The 25,192-nt window shown below is 41.6% G+C and overlaps 1 long non-coding RNA gene across 2 annotated transcripts in view; it reads right to left on the reverse strand.

Moving 5' to 3' along the window:
• LOC114085088 (uncharacterized) overlaps nt 1–25,192 on the reverse strand; it is a 95,387-nt gene that overhangs the window by 18,438 nt on the left and 51,757 nt on the right. For both annotated transcript variants that reach the window (XR_011706679.1, XR_011706678.1), the window contains exon 7: nt 24,659–24,855. This is a non-coding gene — a long non-coding RNA (uncharacterized lncRNA). The remainder of the gene's footprint in view (nt 1–24,658; nt 24,856–25,192) is intronic.

Below are 25,192 nucleotides of genomic sequence, written 5' to 3' on the forward strand. Positions count from 1 at the left end.
ATGGCTATAGCTTACTGGAGTCAGAGTAGACTCTGGGAGCAAGGGTTTGGGGGTATTTCCTGCCAGGTATTTCTCAATGGCTCTAATGCTGGTGAGAATATGTGAAGAAAGGCAAAGGAGTGAAAGAATGGAAATCATCTTTTTGGAGCTATCAGCCTATATTATCTCCTTTAGCTCTCAAATAAGAAGAAACTAGTGTGTATTGAGCACCTATTATTTCCCAGATACTTCACATGTACTTTGTCCTCAGAGAAAATGTTAGAGGTTAGGGTTAGGGTTTACCACTTCTAGAAGAGGTGAGGGGAAGCACAATTTGTAGAAAAGGGATTGTGAAATCATCTAAGTAGCCTAGGTTTGAATCCCAGACCTGACACATGCTAGCTAGGGACCTGCACCCAAGAGTGCTCATTTATAAAAGGGGAAATGATTATCGTACTAGGAAGAGATCATTTCTGTAAAGCACCTGGCACAGAGTAGGCACCTGGTGTAACTTACCTGGGTCATATCTAGAAAGTGGCAGCACAAGATTGGGGCCAGGTCTCCTGCCTCCAAATGTGATGTGATGTATCACATTTTATGTTTATGCAAATGCCCAAGGTCTGCATAACACAAAATATTTGAGAAATGCTTTTTCTATGGTGATTCAAGTAAAGGATTGTTGGGGCTTTTTGTGTTGTATTTTGAGTGTGCTGTAATCATGAAATTCATCTCTCCAGCCACTTCTAAAAGTTTTCCCTTATTCAGGGTTTTAAACAGATGGAAGCCCCAAAATATGGAAAGATTTGCTTTGGAGCAGAGCAGCAAGCCAGGAACAGAAACCCTGATGCCCAAAACTTTCCACTCCTTGGCTGATGACCTTCCCCAGAATTGCTGGGCATCCACACAAGATGACGCAAGTTCAGGGAAAAGTAAAACCTAATTTTAGAGCCTCAGGGATGTTCCTCTCCCCTGGTGAAACTGTTTGGTTAAGAGATAAGGAAACTGAGGCCCAGTCAGTCATGATGGTCACGACTGCTCCTGCCATCCATGTCTGAGACAAAATTACTAACCACCCTTGTGTTTCTGGTAAACAGTGTTTGAGGTTTCGCATCAATATGAGCGATCATATATGAGAACATTGCTGGCTGAGCAGGTAAATTACCACCTTGTGCAGTAACCTCTGCCTAGAGTGCGTTGTGGCTGGAGCTGTTCAGTTTCCACCCTGAACTGAATGTGAGATGCCCGTGGGCACCACAGGCACACAGAGATCTGAACTGGGAGAAAGTTGTCCCTCTTGTCAACACAGAAGGAAACATTGTATAAGTACTTCTTCTTTCTGGGCCAGTCATAAAGTGGGGCTGCTTCTCAAACAGTTCCCCTTTGCAATGGTCCTTATATGAGGGGCTTACCCACCACGCAGAGTAGGAACACTAGTAACCAAAGACCAGGCTTAAGGGACTAGCTCAGTGGGCTGCGATTGTGGCTCAGAGGTAGAGCACTCACCTAGCATACGTGAGGCACTGGGCTTGATCCTCAGCACCACGTAAAGTAAAATAAAGACATTGTGTTCACCTATAACTAAACAATAAGTATTAAAAAAAAAAAAGAATTGGTTCAGCCCATAGCAAGTAACTTGTTTCATTGTTCTGAGCCTCAGTTATCCAGAAAATGGGCATACCTGGTCCTCTGGCTTTAAGTACAGCCTGGGGACTGATGCTTCCCAAGAGCAAATCTCCCACCCCAGTCCTTCTGAGCTCTAGATTCCTATGATACAACTGTCTCCGGGACCCATGTTCTTGAGACCTGCCTCAGTCCTCATTACTGTCACTTTCTGTGTGTCCTGGGATGTTATTAATTACAGCTACCATTGGGTGCACACTATATGCCAAGACCCTTACATAAATGACTTCTTCCCAGCACAGAAATATTCCCCATTCTACAATAACCAGTATGCCCCAAGTGGAATATTACAACTGCTGCCCCTAAACCTGGCCTCCCCTCATATGCCACACCATCACTTTCCATCTACTGGCTCAGGCAGAGATCCAGCAGCCCTGACTTCTCTACTCCCCTGTTCCACACTTAGTCTAGCTGCAAAACACAACTAGAACCAAACTCTTTTTCACCCACCTTTTCTTTCTTTTTTTTTTTAAGTTGGTGTGTTAGTTATACGTAAAAGTGAAATTCATTGTGACGTAGTCATTCAGGCACAAAATATGGTTTGGTCGATTTCATTCCCTTCTTCTTCCCCTTTCTCATCCCCTGCCCTTGATCTCCTTCCTCAACTCCACTGTTCTCCTTTCTATGTTCATCAGCTCCACACCCCCTCACTTTTAAAAATTCCTTACTTCTCTCTAGCTTCCACATATAAGAGAAAACATTCAACCCTTGACTTTCTGAGTCTGGCTTATTTCACTTAGTATTATATTCTCAAGTTCTATTCGTTTGCCAGAAAATGACATATTTTCTTTCCTCTTTATGGTTGAGTAAAACTTCATTCTGTATATATACATTTTCTTTATTCAATCCTCTACTGGAGGACACTTAGGCTGGTTCCATAACTCGATCATTGTGAATTGAACTGCCATAAACATTGGTATGCATATATTCCTGTGTTATACTGATTTTAGTTCTTTTAGATTCATACCAAGGAGTGGGATAGCTGGGTCACATCGTGGGTCTGTTCCTAGTCTTTTGAGGAATTTCCATACTGCTTTCCAAAGTTCACCACATATATTATTTCTATGTAATTCCCAGCACTTTTTTTGCTAGGAACTTATGGGGCCCTTTATCAGAATAATATTTTTAAGTGCATAAAATAAAACACAGAGGACTTTTAAGGAAACCAATCATATTGAAATATAGTGCCCAAAATATTTTAAAGAACAAATTTGTGATATATTAATGAATGTACTTCATGAATACCATATTAAATAAAAGATCTAGTGGCAAATCTAATAACTACTATAACTCCAAAGTCATGATGGATATAAACATTTCTAGATCCTGGCAGAGACTATATGTAATGTGATATTTAAAAATCTTGATTCCTAGTTGTGCCAAAGTCACAGGCATTGCTCACATGAATGTGTGTGGTAGCCTACATTTATCGTCAAAGGGATCTCCCCCAACCCCCAGCACTAGGAATTGAACCCAGGGCCTCCTGCATGGTAGGCAAGCACTCTGCACTTAGCTACACCCTCTAAAATCAAGTTAGAGGTTAATGAATATAAAGGCACACACACACACACACACACACACACACACACACCACTTAGTGCATGTTGAAGTGCAAGAACTCCCTTAAAGCTGCCTGAGAACACCTGCGTCCACACAGCTGGACTCACTGGCCTGGGTTTCTGTAGCCTCCTGATGCATCTCCAGGCTTCCAATGTGGCCCTCAGGCTATTTTCGACACAGCAATTCCAATAACTACATATGTCATATGACTGCCCTGCTTCCAAGCAGCCAACAATGTCCCACCAACATAAATGACATCCAAAGTCCTCACCACAGCCAATAAGGCCCTCTGTGGTCTGGGCCATAGCTACCTCCCATCCTTGATTCTGCCATGTCCCCTCATTCATTTCACTCCACTATGCCCAATATCCACATGACTCCTTGGTCTTTGCCCAATATCCACATGACTCCTTCTCTTCCTTGGAGCCTCTATTCAAATGTTATCTCTTCAGAGAGGCCTTCTCTAACCGCTCCCCACCCTCCACCCATCTAACATCCTTGGTCACTGTCTGTCCCCAGTCCTGCATCTATGTCCTACCTGAAGTGGATTATATATGCATCTGTGTCCTTGCTGTCTGCATGGCCCCTAGAACATAAGACTGTCCTCAACACTCAGAGGACAACACAGAGGGGCCTGCCACACAGGGGCTCAGTGCACATCTGTAGACTGAGTGAATGGAGAACCACAAGTTGCAAGAACTCTGGCAAGGGACAGGCAGCCAGAGCAGCTGTTGGAGGAGCTGGCACATGAACAGGATCCTGCTCATGTTTGTCCTCTGCTGCTGTACCTTGCTCTAGAACTTGGGTCTCCTCTTCACTCAGGCTGCCAGCAGACTCCCCACACCAAGGTCCACAGTGAGTCCAGGAGAGAACAGGGCACCAAGCAGAAGGAATCCTGCAGTAGCAAGCCCACCTCTCAGAAGGCACTGTCTGAACTCTGCTGCTACCCACAAGCCTCAGCGGCGCACACACTCTCCCTCCTCCCTGGATGAGTCTCCTTCCAAGGGAGGAGCTTGGAAAAACACCTTCTGGGAGGCAGGATAAGGAGGATAGGCTTTTGAATGTTGTGGTCCAGGGCCCAGTCCATTCTCTGTACGGACTCCAGGATGGGCTTGGCCAGTCTCATGTATGGTCTTACCCTGGCTTGGGCTCTTCTCACTCCTGGTCTGTCAAACCAGCTCCCAGTTTAGTAGAACTCCAACCACCATTCCCCTCTTCCAGCCAGCAAGCTGCCATGCCCAGAGCACTCATATAGCCACCTGAAGAATACCTGGCTGGACTCAGAAAAAACTAGCCCTCTGCTCCCATGTCCTCTCAAGTCTTGAAACAAACATAGGCAATGGCCTAGCTTAAGTCCCAGCCTGATTCACCAGATTTGGTTCCCAATTGTTGGAATTCCTTTCCCAGAGCTCTTGGGAACCAGGATAGAAGAGTGGTAAGTGAGGATGGCCCTGGGTCTGATGACAGGAAAACATAGGGGACAGTGAGGTCTTCCAGCAGGGCTAAGCTGAGGAGCAGATACCAGGCCAGAGCAGCAGGCCTGCCCCAGCTAAGGCCACCTTATCATGTGCAAGGCAAGAGAACAAATGCAGGCCACAGACCATATACCTCAATATTTAAGTCATGAGTCAGTCTAAGGTAACATGAGATAAAATATGTTCCATCCTCCTATCTTGACAAATACATCTTCAGAACAAGATGCAATGGCAGGTTCAGACCAAATTTCATGTTCCTCAAAGTCCAAAGTCCAAATATGGCAGCAGGTAAGAGCCCCAATCAGTTGGTTCCTCCCACTTTTCCTGTTTTGTCTTCACTCTCAGGTCCGTCTCACACCATGAGGGAGTTTGGGGGATTGTACCTCAACTACTAGTCTCCACCAACTTACATGTGCACCCCCACACCAACAGTGGCCCTGGGACAAGGACAAGCACAGCAGGACCACTGTCTGCCCTCAACTGGAGAGGCACATGGGCCCTGAAAGTGGATTCGGGGAGACTTGAGCAGGGAATTTGAGACTTTTTGGTATTCCAAGAATGGTCTGGTACAGGCACAAGTCACTTAGCCTGTGAACTCCTCACCCAGGGATTAGGGTAGCACTGGAGGAGGGCCCGAGGAGGCCTGGAAAACCAAAGTCCACCAGCAAGTGCTCCTGGTGCCCTGGTCTAAGGGCAGTGCCACCCCAGTCTACCTGACAGAGCAGGCCACTTTGGGAGGGTGCAAAGGAGTGGAGCCAGGAAACTGGCCCAAGTTACTGGGAAAGGGAAGTAAAACCCTTTTAAATGCTAAGGACACCTGTTAAAGCTTCAGAGGCAGATCCAGCTCATTTGAGGCTATTTCTAAAACTCTATCCTTAAAGGAAGATTTTATTCTCACTGAGGATCTGAAAGAGAATCTTCTACTAGTAGCTTCACAATCTTTATTGTAAAAACTCTATCCTGTTGGTTAAAAAAAGTAGGCTTTATTACTTGATAGTTTTACCCCTTATAAATTATTCCATCCAGTTTTTAAACAAGAATAGAGCATTTATATGAAAATGAAGCTTGAGTTGTTTTAACCTTGTTTTTTAGTTATAACCAGATTAAAGAAGACCCACCAGGGGAAATAAAAATAAAAAGACAATGTGATTTAAAAATAAATGCAAAGGGCTGGGGTTGTGGCTCAGTGGTAGAGCATTCACCTAGCACAAGTGAAGCACTGGGTTCCATCCTCAGAACCACATAAAGATAAATAAGTAAAAGGTGTTATGTCTATCTACAACTAAAAAAAAATCTTTTAAAATATAAATGCAAACAGATAAAAGAAGAAACAAACATGTATGCACAGACAGATCAGAAGCATAAAAAGACCTACCTACACAGATAAATATACTCACACTGGTGCTTTTTAGACACTGTTTCCAAAGATTTTGAGACCATGCCACATTTTTGCAAGCATAGACACCAACAACAATATCATCTCTAAGTACCTGCCCTGTAAGTTGTGTGAACTTGCTTTCTGACCAACTCTCAACCTTTTCTAGAACTACCTGGGCAGGATCCAGTCCCAGATTGTGGAGGTGGTTCATCTTATATGATGGTCACATAAAAACATTAAGCAAGTGGTTGGAGTCAAGTCTTCTGAATCACCAGGATTCTCTTTTGGTCCCTAAATCAATCTGTTAGCCATAAACAAGAATTTTTAGATAGGACTGCAACCTTTTAAAGTGTGATATCCATATTTTCTCAGATGGTCCTCTGCCCCTCCTTAGATACAGATCAGGAAATAGAGGGAGAGAACAGTAAAGCTGCTTGTCTGCAGTTTGAGAGCAAGTTAGTTACTGGCAGAGTCAAGACAAGAAGCAGGAAGAACCCAGGTCTCCTGTCTCCAGGTACCATGTGCTTCCTGCCAGCCTCCCTCTCCCCACCAACCCCAATTCATTGTCACTGGGAAAAAACTGGCTGTTTCATGCTCCGGAGGCCTCAGGACTCAGACAGCTAAGTCACACAGTGACCAACATGGAGGCTGCTCTCTGGGCTCTCTTGATGAAGGGACATTGGCATACTCAGCTGTATGGAGCAGGAAAGAACCAATAAGCAGCTCTAGGAGGACCTGTTTTTGAGAAGCAGAGAAAAATGGGGCAATAGTGCCTTGAAATTAAACGTATGGCATTCAGGTGGGCTGAATATGGAAACAAAATAATAGCCATGCTTTGAGAAATCACCATCCTCGTTATGTCTGAGGACACTGGCCCAAGTTAAAAGGGAGGAAAGAGGAGAACCAAGAAGGCCAAGCTGCTGCTTATAGCCAGTTTGTCCTGAGCAGAAGCATCAAGGCCACTGTTCTTGGCTGTGGCTATGACTACTGGAGGAGCCACAAGCAGCTCTCATGAGGGTGGTCCGGAGAATCAGAGCATAATTAACACTTTCTGGATGAAAGAATGACTGCATGGATTGGCAGTTGGGTGGTTGGAAGGAATGGGATGAATAGAACGAAGGAATTGGTGCTCTGCCATCAGTGTTTCCACAGACAGGCAAAGTTCTGGCTGCATTTGCTTCTGTATTTCTGGAACTAATTTTCAGTTTGGAATACTGGATTCTGCCTTTAACCACATTTATTATTATTTTTTAAATGAGCAGCCAAACTCTAGTAAGAAATTCTCTCAATGCAGATGGGTGGAGAGGTCCCCTAAATTCCCATCTCTTTTCTTCTCTTCCTACCCTCCTCCTAACCACCAGCCCCAAAAAGCACTGACTGATGCCCTTGAGGACTTCTGAGGTCATCTGTGTTGACAGGTTACCATACTTGACCCTGCTGCACTGCAAACATCGCAGGGAGACCCAACCCCCAAGTCCACATCTAATCTTCTGCTTGATTTTACTTGGTCCTTGACAAGAATTTATGACAATATTAACCTGTGACTTGACTGTAATGGGCCTTTTCTGTTTAATTTTTTTTAGTTGTAGTTGGACACAATACCTTTGCTTTATTTATTTATATTTTTTATGTGGTGCTGAGGATCAAACCCAGTGCCTCAGCATGTGCTAGGAGAGCGCTCTACTGCTGAGCCACAACCCCAGCCCCTTTGCTGTTTAATATTAAAAGTACTTTTGTCCATGAAGCACAGAAAAACAGAAAGGGTGCTGGTCTTGGAGTCAGAAAACCAGGTCTTCATCCTCAGGTGAGACATTAAATCCCTTTGGGTCTGACTTTCCTAATTTGTAAAATGGTATGATTTTTCTGTCTTTGAGAGGATGTTGTAAGAATCAAGTGCAAATTAGATGATGCATCTGAGCATGGTTTACAAAGATAAAGCACTAGTGGTATTACTGAGTGCCTGCTTCCTGCCAAGCACTGTTCTAAAAGTTTCACAGAAATCAACTTCACATTCAATCATCATAAAAACACTAAAAGGTGGGTACTAATTACCCTTGTTTTTAGGTAAGAAAATCAAGATGTCCATCTGAGGTCATGGGTGGAATTTAAACCTAAGGCCCCAGAACCCACCCATCAGCCCTAACCCCAGGCCACTTCTTCTCTGTGCATCCTGCTTAGATGCTGAGTCCAGGTAGTCTGGACACTGGGACAAGCAAGAAACACATGTTTTTCTCCAGCTGATGGGGGTTTTATACAAATAAAAAACAATCATTGGGGGCTGAGGTTGTGGCTCAGAGGTAGAGCGCTCACCTGGCATGCATGGGGCACTGGGTTCAATCCTCAGCACCACATAAAAATAAAATAAAGGTATTGTGTCCACCTACAATTTAAAAATAAATAAATAAATATCAAAGGAAAAAAGCAATCATGTAGAAAGATAAGTTTGGCAAAATAAAGAGATCATTTTAAAGCATGTGGAACTATCTGGGATAGATGACATGGATGGACAGTATTTAACAGTGATGGACAGTATTTAGCAGTGGGCTTGCAGTGATAGGAGGGCAGCACAGGACACCGAGGCCAAAAGGGCAGCATAGGACACCAGAGGCCAACTCACCCTGCTTTCTAGTCTTCCCTCAGGCTAGCCTGGTGATGAAGAGTCTGAAATGAGCATGTTTCCTCTATTCATAGCCCTTCCCCGTGGCTCCTCTGCCAAGGGGGAACATCCCTGATACAGGTGGCATGTGTGGTTCTTCCAGGTAGAACCTGATCTCTGGACTCACCTTGATATGCCTCAAATTCCATACCTCTTCTTTGGAAGGCTAGGAAAAATGCTTCTCTTTGAATGGGCAAGCCTACCCCCTACTCTTATGGTTTAAAAATAAGAGTGGACAAAATCAGCTAGCTGGACTCCCAAAACAAAAGTGCTTTTTCATCCTGGCTAAAAGGGGGGGGGGAGCTCTTTCAGTTGCCCAAAAGTGAAGTCCACTTCACACTTTCTAAAGACAGCATTAAGAATAGCTCCAGACAGGAGCCCAGAGCAGTTTGAACAACTTGGGAACACAACTGAGTCACAGTTTTGACTTTTTTTAGGTCAAGACTTTTCATCTAAATAAGGCACAAGAGAAGCTGGTGTTTTAAGCCCTTGTGACAAGATGAAAATAGCTCCCAGCCTCCCTCCTCTCCACTTTTCCACCTCCAACACCTGACTTACAGAAGTCACCAAGCCTGTGACCAAGGACCCATAATTCAAATTGTGGTTAAGGGAATACCAGTCAATGAGGCTCCTGTGTTAGCGCTGGCCCAGCAAGTGAGGACAGGCTCCAGCCACTGGGCTCTGGCTTGGTCCCACAGACCAAAATGTCTGAGATGTGAAAGACGGTATATGTAAGGCTCTGATCACCAGCCCTGCAAGGGCACCAGCTGACCAAACTGTGACAGCGCTGTGGCCTTGGAGAAACCCTGCATCTGGCTGACAAACAAAAGTGACTGCTGCTTCTAGAGCATGTTCCCAGTACAAAATTACATTAGAAACTCACCACTGAGGCCAGGTGCAGTGGCGCACGCCTGTAATCCCAGCGGCTCAGGAGGCTGAGACAGGAGGAACATGAGTTCAAAGCCAGTCTCAGCAAAAGCAAGGCACTAAGCAATTCAGTGAGACCCTGTCTCTAAATAAAATACAAAATAGGGCTGGGGATGTGGTTCAGTGGTCAAGTGCCCCTGAGATCAATCCCTGGTACCAAAAACAAACAAACAAACAAACAAACCTCACCACTGAGATCAGATTGGAAAGAGCAATATTCCTAAGCAGAAGGACAAATTGGAGCAAACACTGACTCCCTGGTCAAAAGTTCCACTAAACTGCACACTTTCAGGACAGGTCTAATGCAGTGCCCATGGCTCCCAGGAGCCCTTCCAGGAAGAGTGGATCCTCTGTGTTCAATGGAATCAGTTGTGCTGTCTCAGAAACACAGTCAATGTATCAGAACCAGTAGTTGAGGAATTTCAGAGCACACTTTCTTTATCTCTAAAATGGGAATAAGGCCCCTGCCCTTTCCCCAAGTTTACTGCAGTGAATACAGGAAATACTTTGAAAGCATCTATTTATTTAAGGAATCTGACTAGGACTAAAGTGGTGGAGGGGGGTCTTCCTCTCAGCACTGTTGTGACCAAGTTGAAAGCAGTTAGAACCTGAAAGTACATAGATGTGAAGTGCTTCTTTTGATCATGAAAGATGGTATAGTCATCCCTCCATATCCACAGGGAATTGTTTCTAGGACCTCCCCCAAATCTACAATTGCTCAAGTCTCATATAAGATGGTGTAGTGTGTGCTTATAACTTACACAATCCTCCCATATACATTAAATCATCTCTGGATTACTTATAATGTCTAATACAATGTAAATGCTATGTAAATAGTTATACTATATTGTTCAGGGAATAATGACAAGGGAAAATACAAGCTGTATATGATTAATACAGACAATTTCTTTTTCCAAATATTTTTAGTCCCCAGTTGGTTGAGTCCAAGGACACAAAACCCATGAACATAGAAAGCTGACTTCAAACTGAAAGGACCTTCACACCTTCTTCTTTCTGTCATGGTATTGAAATGTGACCCTTCTGTGAGGGTAATGTTGGAACAATACCACAGGAAGAACATTAACTATCATACCAAGCGGCTAAGTGTGATCTCAATATTCACATCTGAGCAGTTAACAGTGAAGAAGTGGAAAACTTTCACCTTTCCTATGCAAGTTAAAATAGAATTGACTCCTATATATTCCTTTTGAAAATAAACTCTTTGGGTCATTTATATGGTAGGAGGACCTGGCAAATCAGTGAATCAGCCATGGGCAGGCTCTGGGCCAGGCATTTCATTGACATCATTTCATTGGTTCCTTTCTTCATTGCCATGGGGTCAATATTATTCCCATTTTACAGATGAGGCAGCTGAAGCCCAGAGACATTAACTTACTCAATATCACAGGCAGACACCTGGATTTCTCCAGTAGCAAAGACAAAGAGGCAAAGAGAATTGCGCTTCGGGCCAACCAATAGAATGACAGGAAGACTGTGTCTTGTTGCTCTTTCTTTTCCTCCTTTCCGCCTTAAAGTGGGAACAAGCTGGAGACATCTAGGAATTACCATCCAAAACTGGTGCAGGGTCTGGCTGCACAGGAATCAAATCAGCTCCATGAAATGAACCCAGCTGTGCCCCACTGTGGGGGTAAACGAGAATGACAATAGGTGGTTAAATGGATAGTTTTCATCAATTACATGGGAACTTAGCTCTCCAAACTATCGCTGTCCTTTCCAAAGTAGTCACCCTGGGAGACTCTACTTATTCCAACAGTGGATGGCAAACCTTGGCACATTGGAATCATCTGGGAAGTTTTAAAATACTGATGTGTGGTCCTGCTCACCAGAGACATAGAGTGAATCAGGCAGATGGGGCCAGAGCATGGGGCGTTTTCAGATCTCACCAGGTGATTCTAACAGGCAGAGGGCTGAGAATCACCTTGCCAAGCCTTTGGGGAACTCTTCTTGCAGAAATGCCTTTGATATCTGGACATTGCCCTTTTTGGATCATTTCAACGGTAAGAAATCTTCCTTTAAGGAAAGGCTGGATTTTTGAAAAGCAGCTCAATGTCATTGAGAACTGAATCTGCTGATTAGGTGTTTGATACTGTTCTTTGTCTGAAACAAGGAGACATGCTTGAAAACCCATACCTGGATTCCTTATGTGGCTCTGAGGTAGTTTCAATGACGGTAATTCACTGAGCACCAGCTGTATATCAGGGTTGTGCTGGGGTTGGAGCTCTGTAGCAGCTCACAGCTGGTTCTCAGGGTGAGTGGGACCAGAACACATGTCTTCTTGAATTTCCCTGCTGCTGGGGATGCCTCAGGCTGACCTCCATTTGAGGGACTTTTCCAAATATCCCATACCTCTACCTACACATGGAGTCCTGGCCTCAGAATGTTCTTATATCTGAGGTAAAGATGCTCTGCAGTTAGCATTTCACCAGGCTGCAACTGGTCCCCAGCTAGGGTTGAGAGTGAGTGACCGCCTGTGTCCTCCATGCCCATCCACAGATGCCACTGGTCCTGACAACCCTGTTCATGTCTTGAAGGAAGGTTTTAGAATTAGGTTAGAAAAAAAAGAATCAAAGTGTCAGAGAGGGATGTAGATTTGTGACAGGCAAAAAGAAAGGAAGCCTGCAACAACCTTCTTTAAAAAATACTGTACTCTGACCACTCAATGTATCCTCAGTGAGTATCTGAAGAGTCTCAACTCAGTTAAATACAGCATCAAAGTAGTCATTTCCAGCTTCTGAATGCTGTGATTGTAAGATATCATAGAGCTGAGTGCTATAGGTAATACTAGATTTTAAGATAAATTTGTTAAAACTGGCTTTATTAAAACTTCTAGCAGCTGGCAAAGGCAACTAACTGCTCAAGGGCCTCCTATGACAGTGCCCCTGAGTATTCAAAGTGGACTCAGTCAGCCCTGAGTTCCATTCTTGGTCTTGATACTTACCAGTTTCTGTGTCACTTTGAACAACTTGCATCATCTGAGTCTTGGTTTAACTATTGGAAATAAGTGGGGACAATACCCACCTTGCAGAGTGTAGGACAGATTAGATGAAACAATGCACATAAAGCGCCTAGGACAGAGTAGGCAGCCACAGTAGCGAAAGAGCACCATGCCTCCCATTGTTCTGCCACCTAGACTATTTGAGAATCACCTATGCTATTTATTCCATGATCTCCTACCATGCCTCATTGCAGGTGGAAGTAGGTATTCACTTGGAAAAAAAGCAGCTCTCCAGAAAGCAAAGGCAACTGCTTAAGGAAGAAGAGAGCCATCCTAGGAGGCAAGATTCCTGCAGCTCCTACCATTCCTTTGACAAAGCAAAGCAAATTCCATCTTTGGAGGCAGAGGCATTAAATTATTGCTCTCTCAAAAATGAGCTAGCAAGAACATAATCTAGACACAATTCATTGTAATTTCCAACCCCAAATTATTCAAATGTGGGCTAGGAAATAGCCCAACGTGGAAGGAATGCTGAAGGTTGCCCACGTGGTCACCAGGAAGCCTCTCGCTGACAGTGCAGCACATCCACAGGATGACAAGTCTCTGTCTAACCCCAGGTTAAATGCATAATGTGCTTATTATACATTTAAGCATATTGTTGATGTTTTGAGCAGGCAGCTTCAACAACATTTCAGCATATAACTATCATTAAGGAGAGTTTTAAAAAATAAGATCCTTTGTACTTGGTAAGGGGGATGGTAAGTGGAGGGGGTATCAACATGATGCTATAATTTGACCATTTTAGCTTTCAAATGATGTCACTTAACAACTTGGACCTAAATACACTCAGGAAACAGGCAGCCCCAAAGGACAGCTGCTTAAATTTGAAGGATCTGGAAGTCTACCCTGAAGTATCTTCTCACCCTCTTGCCCTAGGCCCAGAATTGCCACCTTTAGTTACTTTTTTGGGGTAATGATCCCAAAGAGAGAAAAGGGATAGCAGTGATTAGGTTTGTTAGCTCCCTGGGGGCTTTAAAATATACTAATACTGGGTCTTACCCGCCCCCCTCCCCCAGGGGATTCTGATAAACTTGGCCTGGGATGCAGGCTGTGCGTTGAGATTTTTTTTTTTTTTAAGTTCCTACCTCATTCTAATGAGTAGCCTAGGTTGAGAATCACTGCACCTGGGTCCTCTCACCCCAGTCAGTCCTCAACATCCCTTCTTTCTCCCATTTCAGCCCTGGTCAATCCAGCAAGCCCTGTGCTCAGCAGTCACAAATAACACAGTTCCAGGGTGGATAGAGTGAGCCCCATCTTACACACGAAGAAACTAAGAACCAGGGAGAGTAAACGACTTTACTCAAAGTCACACAAGTAATTAGTGGGAGTCTAGGTCTCTCTGACTTAGCAGTAGTTCCCAGTTTGTCAGGCTGCCTTGGTAATTTGGGAGCATTAACTCATTAAGCTATTAATGCATCAGAGGGCTTAGTTTATGGTAATAATGGCCCCTAGTTTTTATAGAGGTATTAGTGTTCACATAACACTTTCATAAACATTATTTTATGATATTAAGAATCATTGCTTCATTTTAAAGATGAGAAAACTGAGGCTAGAACTATTTCCTTCCTCATGGCCATACTGGTAGAGGAACCAGTTTGAGCTCAAAGACTTTTAACTCCTAATTCCAAAGAAGAGAGCACATTGAAAAACTGGGAAGTAGGAATGGGGAAGTGACGTACTACAAAACAAATGGATGATAAACTTTAAAATTGTCAATATCATGAAAAGCAAAGAAAGGCTAAGGAATATTTCCAGACTAATGGAATTAAAGAGACATGAAAAACAGGGGTTGTGGGTGTCGCTCAGTGGTACAGTACATGCTTGGAAGTGCCCCGAGTTAAATCCCCAGCACACAGAAAAAGATGTGAAAAGTAAATGAAATGTGTCCTCTTGAATTAAAGACTGGATTGCAAATCAAAAACTTGATTAAAAAATATTATTAGAATAATTTTATGTTAAAATATGTATTAATATGAAAGTTGCTGAGTTTATCATTATATTGTGGTTGTGTAAAAGAATATCCTTGTTCATAAATTTACATGCCAAAGTATTTAGGGATGAAGAGTTATGATATATGAACTTACTCTCAAAAGGTTGATCAGAAAAAATTTATAAACGTGTTTGTGAATATATGTATATGTGCATATATATATACACACAAGAGGGAATGTAATATTAACACCTGGTGAATCTCACTGGAATGTTTGTTGTGTTATCTTTGCAACTTTTATCCATATTTTGAAATTGTCTAAATAAAAAGGGAAAAGGGGAAGAAGTACAAGTAGTTTTAGATATAACCAAATAATAACCTGGAGGTGAGCTGTGAAAACCAAAGAAAATACTTTTATTCTGAAAACTGGATGTTGTTTCTAAAATCACAAAAGCTACTGAAGTATTTGTCCATGTTACTGCAGAAGTGGGAAAAATAGTCTATGCCCAGTAAGCACAGGTGCATGTCACTAGGTACCAGGTGAAACTGTTCAAAGACAGGTTATTTTCTCAATTGAAAACAAATAAAATAACTTACAGCAAATAAAACAATTTAAAAATACATTTAAAATAATGTAAAAATAAAAATTTATAAAAATAAAACAATTTAAAGCAAATAAAAATAGTAACATGTTGACCTAGACAATATTCTTCTATAAAGTTAGCCAGTTTACTCATACTTCACAATTATTTAGCAGGGCTTATAATTTAATAGAAATGAAAATATATTTATACTATATTGCTATATTAAAATAGCTACACATAGAATGTATCTACTTTTAATTATTGGTTATATAAAAATCCCATGGGAATTTTTATTCTGGAACGGTGTTGTATACCCTATAATTTAAAAAACAAATGTTAGAAGTAGAAACTTGAAAAATACATAGTGCATTGAATTTCCTCTTATGGAAAAAAAAAAGCTAAAATAAATCACATCCTTTTATGTTACTCTCCTACTTAAAGTGCCTCATTAAGTCAATAGAAGTTGCTGCTTGCTTCTTACCTGGGCACTCAGAGCCCTCACAAGTGGCTGCAACCCACTTTCCAGAATCCCCCTCCCTGCCCCAGGCATTCTACAGGCTTGTCTCTTCCCTGAGCAGCCCTGTCCTTTCATGCAGGATCTTTGCAAACATTCTGCTCTCACTGGAAGCTCCCTCCCCTCTCACAGATGCCTTCCTTCTTCAAGGCACATCCCACCCCTGCCAATCAGAGGTGGACTTGCCCTCTTCCTGTTCATGAATGTCCCCAGTGTAGCACCTGTCTCCTTGTATTTTAATGGCACCATATGATAATGGAAGATTTCCTCTTTTCCAGAATTGCCTAGGAGAATCCACAGCTGGAAACTTAGATCATTTTTAGAGCCCTCCAGCTACTGGGCCATCTACACTCGTAAAGACTTTCTGAAAGGCACAGACAGCATCATCTCCTCGGAAGCAGCAATGCATTTCTGCCACCTGAATTCCGCCACTTCACACTCAATCTCTACAAGATGCATCGGGATAGATTTGATGATTAACTTTGTGGGGAATAGAGTTCATATACAATGAGACTATTCTTTGTCATTTCATCCAGTGGTGTACTACAGATTTTAGTGTACCAAGATAATTGCCCCAAGACAACATTTCATAGAGCCACAGCACTTGCTGGCCAGAGATGGGGATAGGTGGAATAGAGGATTGGGCATTTGAGTGAGATAGAAGGAAGAGATCAAGTCCAACCTCTCTGGTCTTAGTTCTTGAAAGGTATCATTGGGACCTGGAAGGAAGCAAGACTGTATGATTCCCAGTGGTGCCTGAAGAGAGAGCACATGATCCCAGGTGGTGCTGCGAGTAGGAGGTTGGGAGAGGGGATAGGGCTAGAAGATGGGGTCTGATCCCACGTGGGCCAATCAGTGTCAAGGGATGCTGCATGAGCTTGGTCCAACCCCATAAGTCAGAGGTGGATGTGATGGGCATAATGGGCATGATGGGCATCCCCCAATCCACACAGAATCTGCTGACAATTTGGTATTTCAAGGGTGACCTTGCTCTTTGCCACCTGAGAGATAAAAAAAATACAGCAAACAAGAGGACTTGCCACCCACCATGGAGAAAACAATTTTGTTTTCACTTCTCTAAGCCCAAAAGAGCAAAAACAGGGAAGAAGTGGGGCTGGGGTTGTGGCTCAGGGGTAGAGCGCTCGCCTAGCATGCTTGAGGCACTGAGTTCAATCCTCAGCCCCACATAAATGCAAAATAAAGATATTGTGTCTACTTAAAACTAAAAATATAAATATTTTTTAAAAAAACAGGGAAGAAAGGGGCTGGAAAAGAGCATGTCCTGGGAATCGACTACAGGTACTGCAGAGGGAGAGAGCACCTGTAACCTGATATGGGAAAATGTGTTTTGCTGCAAAATCACATATTTGTGGAAGTTTACATTGAATATTTTTGAAACAGTATAAAGCCCATATATTTTAAGTGTATTCTAGTTGTAAAGTATGTGCACATCTATGTTGAATGGCTTTCTCATGTAAAAATGCTGTACTTCACAAATTTCTTATCTGTAAGAAACCGGGCATTCTACAGAACATCTCTTTTATTATTTTCTGACGAAGCAGCTGTGTGTTGAACTGCCACCGTATTAAAGTGGTCATATTTCTTATTTCACGCTTTTGTGTATTTTACACAATACGCTTTATCCTGATGCCACAATATTTAGACTCTGAATTTCTCCTCTCTGTGTGTCTTGTTATGTATAAGTTTAAAATATGTAAATTGCTTGCCACAATTTTTTGACCTTGAAATTATATCAGAATAAGAGCTGGACGCGGCACTACATAGCTGTAATTCCAGTGGCTCTGGAGACTGAGGCAGGAGGATTGTGAGTTTAAAGCCAGCCTCAGCAACTTAGCAAGGCCTAAGCCACTCAGTGAGACCCTGTCTCTAAATAAAATATTTAAAAAGGCTGTATATGTGTCTCAGTGGTTGAGAGCTCCTGGATTCAATCCCCAGTATTAGGGGGAAAAAAGTGTGTGTGTGTGTGTGTGTGTGTGTGTCTCAAGATAAGAAATTGCCCCTCAAAAATAATTATAAAGGCTGTGATAGCTATCATAAACGTTTGTAAATGGGTGATCACACATAAGTCCCTTTTACTAATGCCTCTGAGATTATTTAGCAATGAGATCACCTTTTCAGACTTAAATGGAAATGGAAAAAAACATTTTCAAAACATTTTCTTAATGGAAACTCCATTAAGAAATGCAATAGCTGGTTATATTTCTTTAACATATTTTTTGATATGTAAATCATATACAGTATAATTTATACATGTAAAAGTGTGTAAGTCAAGGATTTTGCATATTACACTATTAATTTTTTAAATTGTGGTAGACTATATATAAAAATATAAATTTTGCCATTTTAACTATTTTAAGTGTACAGTTCAGTTACATTAATCACATTTACAATCCCTGATGCCACTCTGGTTTTATTAGGAAAAAAAAATGATTCTTCAAGTAAGTGCTTTAATTCTCAGAAGATAAAATCTTTGTGTTTTGATGCTGGGATTGTGGCTCAGTGGTAGAGCACTCACCTAGCATATATGAGGCACCAGTTTTGATCTTCAGCACCACATATAAATAAATAAAATAAAGATATTGATTGCATCTACTTATAACTATAAATATAAATTAAAGTATAAATATAAATATTTGTGTTTTGATAGAGTTATAGTTAATGTGAAAGATAAAGTAGGGACAAATTAGGAGGAAAGGCCTGCAAGCAAATTTAAAGTATGTAGACCTCTTTTAAGCCCTATGTCTTGTGACTTTAAAAAAAAAAAAACACCTATCTGTTGTTTAGTTCCTACTTAATATCAAAATGTGTGCTTTAAAAATATTTCAAGCCAGGCATGGGGTCACAAACCTGTAATCCCAGCAACTTGGGCAGGAGGATCACAAGTTCAAAGCCAGTCTCAGCAATCTAGTAAGACCCTATGCAACTTAGTGGGAACTTTTCTCAAAATAAATTAAGAACAAAAAATTAAAAAGGGCTAGGATGTGGCTCAGTGGTTAAACACCCCTGAGTTCAATCCCAGGTACAAAAAAATAAAAAATTGTTTTGACCTTCTAGGAACAAACTTATTTTTAAAAAAATATTTATTTTTTAGTTGTAGTTAGACATAATACATTTATTTTATTCATATGTGGTGCTGAGGATTGAACCCGGGGCCTCACACGTACTAGGCGAGCGCTCTACCACTGAGCCACAACCCCAGCCCAAACTTATTTTTTAAAGGAGAAAATTGCCTCTTTTAGCTCTAAAAGTAAGCTGTGTTAGCAGATTAATATGGTGTCCTTTAAAAAAATACAGTTCATATGTGTCTTTATTTAGTATTTTTTATGTGGTGCTGGAAATCGAACCCAGTGCATCACCCATGCTAAGTAAGCGCTCTACCACTGATCCACAACTCTAGCCCTATGGTAGCCTTTTAATGTAATAGAAATGGGTCAGTTTCTACCTCTCAGGATAAAAAGAAAATCTGTCCATTTATAACACATCTTTATATAATGTATACATTCAAAAATAAGACACATATATAGTTGCATTTTTATAAAGGACCGCAATAGCTTAATCCAAAGAGAAAGCTTAGCAGTGGGAATTTGAGGCCCAAAGGAAGATAGTGATTAGCAAGGGGGCATGAGGCACAGTAAGGATGACCTTGAGCCTGGGCTCAGACTGACATTGAGACCCTTCTCTGTAGATTACCAGCTGCGTAACTCAGGGCAAGCCAGAGTGATCTTACCTGTAAGAGGAGGTACATTAACTAGACTACTTTCAGCTACAAGGAATAGAAAACCATCAAAACAGCTTAAACAATAAGAAGTCTTATTAAAACATAACAAGAATGTGGAAGGAAGAGGGTCTGCAGTGGCTTTTTGGTTCTGATGTTGTCAAGGATGCAGGTTCCCTCCCTTCTGCTCTCCAGTCTCTCTACCCAGGATAACAGTCCCATTTTCACACCACACTCAGGTACAACCCAGTCCAGCAGCAAAAGAGTGGGCAAATACCTCAATAAAGAGCAAGGAAAACCATTATTTGAAGTCCCTCAACAGTCCAGCTCTTGTATTTCAGTGGTTAGTGCCAGGTGAGTGAGCAGCAAAGGGATTTTCCCTGTAACTGGCTTAGACCAACTGTAACCTTCTCTGGAGCTGAGACACCACCTGGTCATTTCACAAGGAGTAAGAGGCACACACAACTGGTGGGTGTGCATCAAAACTACCCCTAACTCTTACTTTCTCTCTCTTTTTTTTTCTCTCTCTCTGGTACTAGGAATTGAACTCAGGGGTACTCTACCCCTGAACTGCATCCCAGTCCTTTTTATTTTTTATTTGGAGGGACTCATAAGTTGCCCAGGCCAACCTCCTACTTGCCATCCTCCTGCCTCAGCCTCCCAAGTAGCTAAGATAATGGGGATGGGCCACCATATCCTATATATCCCTAAATTTTGATACAGATATTAAACAATCTGTAAACTATTTGTAAACATTAAACCATTAACAAGTTAAATATTGAAAATACAAAGTGTCAAGTAAGCACAAAGGCAGGAGCAATTTTTACACAGAGCCAACTTTTTCTGAGCTGGTGAAGTTAGGGTAAGGTTGCCAGATAAATACTTTTTTTTTTAATTTGAGTTTTTAATTTAAAATATTTCAAATTTAAATTTGAAAACAGCATGGTACATATTTATACTAAAATAATTGCTGAATCTTTATCTAAAATTTAAATTTAACCAGGCATCCTGTATTTTGTTGTTAAATCTGTTGAATAGAAAGATGCAGAAGAAATTCAACTGAATGAAATTCAGTTGTTTTGATGGGTTAGGAATGCTGCCAGGACCAGGTGGGGTTGGAGTGGAGTTGAGAGATGGAATTGCATCGTTGACTTGAATTACATAGAAATGGATGGAATTTAATTTGGTCAAGTAGAATAAAATACAGTGGGGTTGGCAGAATTAAGAGATGATTACTAGTTCTAACTCCTGCTAATCATTAACATTTATCGAGACCTTGACGCATGCTAGGCACTCTGCTCAGCACTGGACATGCATTACCTCCTTATATTCCTCTGCAGGGACCAGGGTAAGGCAAGCCAGTGCCTGGGATGAAAACCTGAAGGAGACATGCTTAGTGTTCTGCAGGCACACCCTCTTCTCAAGCCTGTATGCACCACTATTTCACAGAGCAGGAAACCAAAGCTTAGGAAGGCTTAGCAATATGTCCAGGGTCAGTTAGCAGCAGGAGCAGGATATAAGCCTTGTAGGTCTGTGCCATAACCACTCTCTGTCTCCCTGATGGCAAGTGATAGAGCCAACAGATGAGCCAGTCTCTTCTCCAGCCCTTATTTCATGTGCATGGCTTCATCTGGGAAGAATGGAATCCGTTTGACATTTTAAATTCAGGGTGAGCATAAATCTTTACACATGGAACAGAGTGGGTAGAAGGAACCTGGCTGTAGGGGTTGGGTAGAAGGTGGAATCTAGGGGCTGGTAGAGTGCCCACCGTGCACATGTGGGGCACTGGGTTCGATCCTCAGCACTACATAAAAACAAATAAAGATATTGTGACCAACTACAACTAAAAAAATATATTTAAAAAAAAGAAGGTGGAATCTAGTCAAATCCTTGACCTCAGTCCAGCAGTCTGCAATTCTGGCTGTACATTAGAATGCTTGGGAAGCTTTTAAAAATCCCAGCCCCATCACAGATCTCTGGATGTAAACCTGCTCAAGTTGAGAGCTCTGAATCTGAAAATCACACCTTTAGGCTCATGAATGCTTGCCTGACTGAGTTAGAACACAAAAACTCCAACTCTGAAAAGAGTTTGTTTCTGATGTCCCTGCAAAGGCCTGAGAGTTTTCAAATGGGCAGCTACATGCCCGATGAAAGGGCGCTGGCCATGTGCTGAAGGCTGGCAAACTTCAGACCTCCTGCTTTCCTGTAAACAAGGCCAAGAAGATAGTAAGATTGCTGTTTGGAATCCAAACATGCTTGTTTTAGTGTAGGCAAAGACTGTGACATTTTAAAATCCTGGATTTGGGGTGGGGCCAAGAGGAAGAGTGGAAATATTACCAGCTTTGATTGTACATATCTGAGGGCGCCCTTTACCAGGAATTCTCTCTTGCCTCCTTGTCCCCAAAGCTTCCTTCTTTAGGTACCCAGGGCCAGTGGGGAGATCTATAGTTACATAGAATCCTCTCTGACATCATGATAAGCGGGGGCGGGGGGAGGGAGGGCAGGTGGATGACCGAGGTACAGGCAGGAGTGTGTTTCACTGTGCCCAGGATCTTGTAACACCTGAGCCTCAATTTTGTCATCTACAAAAATGAAGATAGTCATCCCTTAAATTCCCTATTTCCTAGATCTAAGCAGATTAAAGGAGACACCAGAGGCAATAGCCATGCTTGGGAAATGTTGACACTCTGTACAAATATATATGTTCCTATTAATTTTTATAGTTCTAGTTACAATCTCATATGTCATCTCATATGATCCTCATGGAAGGCTACTGATATTTCTGTGGCCTAAATGGACTTCAGGAAGAAAAAAAAAAAAAAAAAAAAACCTTGACTGTATTTCAGACTCTTCTTTGCAAAGCATTTTACAAATACTTGGAAAATTGTATTAATTTATTTCATCACTGTCTACCTTAGAATTGTTACAGGAAACAGACTGGTTGAGAAGCAGCAATCAGCACTCTGAGAGAATTCCAAACTTTGTTTTATGCAGACAGGGCCAGCGGAAAACAAAACTCCGGATTCTGAGCCCTGATCCACAGTTTCTCGAAACACTGATAGGTGATTTGGCTTATCTTAGACTCATCCTATCACTGGGGCTTTATTCCCCTTAAAAAAAAAAAAAAAAAAAAAAAAAAATCCTAATCTACACAACTGAAGGCCTTGTGCAGGGTCTCTAACCTAAAGCTGGTTTACAGAAACAGATAAGAAGGGCTCTTTTCACAGGCATCTTTACATTTCAAAAGGGTGTAGTCAGACTCCTAAGGTAGTTATTTACAATTCAAAAGGTAGGGAATCATGGTTAATTAGGCTTCCTGGAGAAAGGCTGAGAGAGGAGAGGGGAACTGACTCCTTCCGCAAGCATTGGTTTCTTACCATAACATTTTTACAATCCCATTTCACAACCAGGTCTGGTTTGGCCATCACAGAATGATGTCAAAATTTGCTGTTTGAGGAAGGTTCTACATAACATTCTTGCTTAATATTTCCAGTGACTTAGAACCATGCTATTCAGGAGTTTTCAAGGACCAGAAAAAATAGTAACTTGGGAGATTTTTAGAAATGCTCCATCTAGGACCTATGAATCAGAATTTGTATTTCAACAAGATCCTCAAGTGATTCTATGTACATTTTATTTTGAGAAGGCTTGTCCTAGTTACCAACCCTGCAGAGTTTGAGAAAAGGGTAAAGAAATGATTCCCATGCAATGCTAAAGTTTGGGAAATATGCACTTAGAAAAGTTTCCAGACTTGACTAGGGAATGCGAGCACCTCAATATTGTACAGTGGCTCCAGAGATTAGGGAAAAGATGAAAAGAGGAAATCAAAGCCTATTAAATATTAAGCACTTGGTAGCATACATACCACTACCTGTGAGAAAGACTGTATTATCCTTCTTTGTTAATGAAGAAATTGGATTGATAAGATTTAAGCTATTTAAGGATCATGTTTCTAGTTAATAGAAGAGCGGTGATTCTAGTTACTACCTGAGTAGCTACTTGGGGCAGGGGCACTTGGGATTAAACCCTGGGGTGCTTCACCCCTGAGCTACATCAGTCCCCACTCCTGTTTTTGTTTGTTTGTTTGTTTGTTTTTGGACAGAGTCTCTGAGGGTCTCACTAAATTGCTGAGGTTGGCCTCAAACTCTCAATTCTCCTGCCTCAGTCTCCCCAATCAGTGGGATATAGGCACATACCACCATGCCTGGCCTGAGTAGCTACTTCATAAGGCAGTTTTGAGAATACCAGAAGACCTGCTTATACATGTTCTTTTAAGCCCAAAAGTCTGGTCGAATCATAGGTCTTCACCTTATAACACTTTTCTCATTTCAGATTTCCTCCAATTTCATTTTTCTTGGGTTCTAATCAGAGACAATCTTTTTGAAAGATATAATTTAAATTTACATACCATAACATTGTAAAGTGTACACAGCGTTTTTTAGTATATTCACAATTATGCAATGATCACCACTATCTAATTCTAGAACATGTTCATTACCCAATAAAATAACCCTACATCCATTACCTCCCATTCCTTATCCCCAAGTCTCTGGAAACCACTAATCTACTTTTGTCTCTCTGAATTTGCCTACTCTGGGCATTTCATATAAATGGAATCATATGATATGTGGTCTCTGGTAATGGGCTTATTTCACTTAGCATGGTGTTTTCCAGGGTCATCCATGTTGTAGCAAGAACTGGTTCTTCATTACTTTTGATTATTAACAAAAAAATATCCCATTGTACAGATATAGCACATTTTGTTTATCCAGTCATCAGCTGATGGACATTTTCATTGTTTCCACTCTTTTGCTGATATGGGTAAAGCTGTTGAACATTTGAGTTCATGTTTTTGTGTGGACATATATTTTCCAATTCTCTTGGGTATTTTCCCAGGAATAGAATTAGTGGGTATACATTTAACTTTCTAAGGAACTGCCAGATTATTTTCAGAAGATATTTTGGCCAATGTTTTCATTACATATTGGATTTAAAGAAGGACAGAATTTTGTCAGAAGACCTAGGGAGCCACAAAACTGAAGAGCCATGAAATAGCAGTGATTCTGTGAATTTAATTCCAAACCACATCTGACTTATAGAACCTAGGCAAAAGAGGGATTTGAACAGAATCCAGGGAAGTCAGTTGTCTAAGGTACACTGTGATAGATGAAGACATAGCATAGGACAAAGACCAGGTTCAAGTCCCTACTTATAGTTACTCACTGTGTGACCTTGGGTAAGTGCCTTCCTCTTTCTGGTTTTCCGTCTGTGAAATGAGATGCCATGTCTGTATGGGTTCTCACTGTTCTGTGACCAATCCTTGATACCCCACAGGTCAGTGGCTCAAGCCCAGGGTGACTGTGCAATTTTCTGGATCAGTATTCACTCTGTGAGTTGAGTTGCTGGAATTACAAGTTCACCTATATAGGATGACAAACAAGGTGGGCTTTCCAGTTGTCTGCTCAGTGGCAAACTGAGCCTGATATCCCAGGGATAGATGATGCTCAGCCACTGTGGCCTGACTCATGTAGGTACTTAGTTCTTGGGCATTGCCGAAATGAGACTGGAATTTACCTACAAAAGAAAGAGAAAATTGTAGTCACAGCCACCACTGTGCCACATGCCACATGTTAAACTTTCTTTTGAGGAGTAATTATTATAAGTCATATGGGTTTATTATATAAAAATTCAAAACATAGGAAAATTTAATGATGAAAAGAAAAATCAATGTAATACTACCATCCAAAAATAAATACT

Source organism: Marmota flaviventris, chromosome 2 (assembly GCF_047511675.1).
Source record: "Marmota flaviventris isolate mMarFla1 chromosome 2, mMarFla1.hap1, whole genome shotgun sequence".
Taxonomy (NCBI): Eukaryota; Metazoa; Chordata; class Mammalia; order Rodentia; family Sciuridae; genus Marmota; species Marmota flaviventris.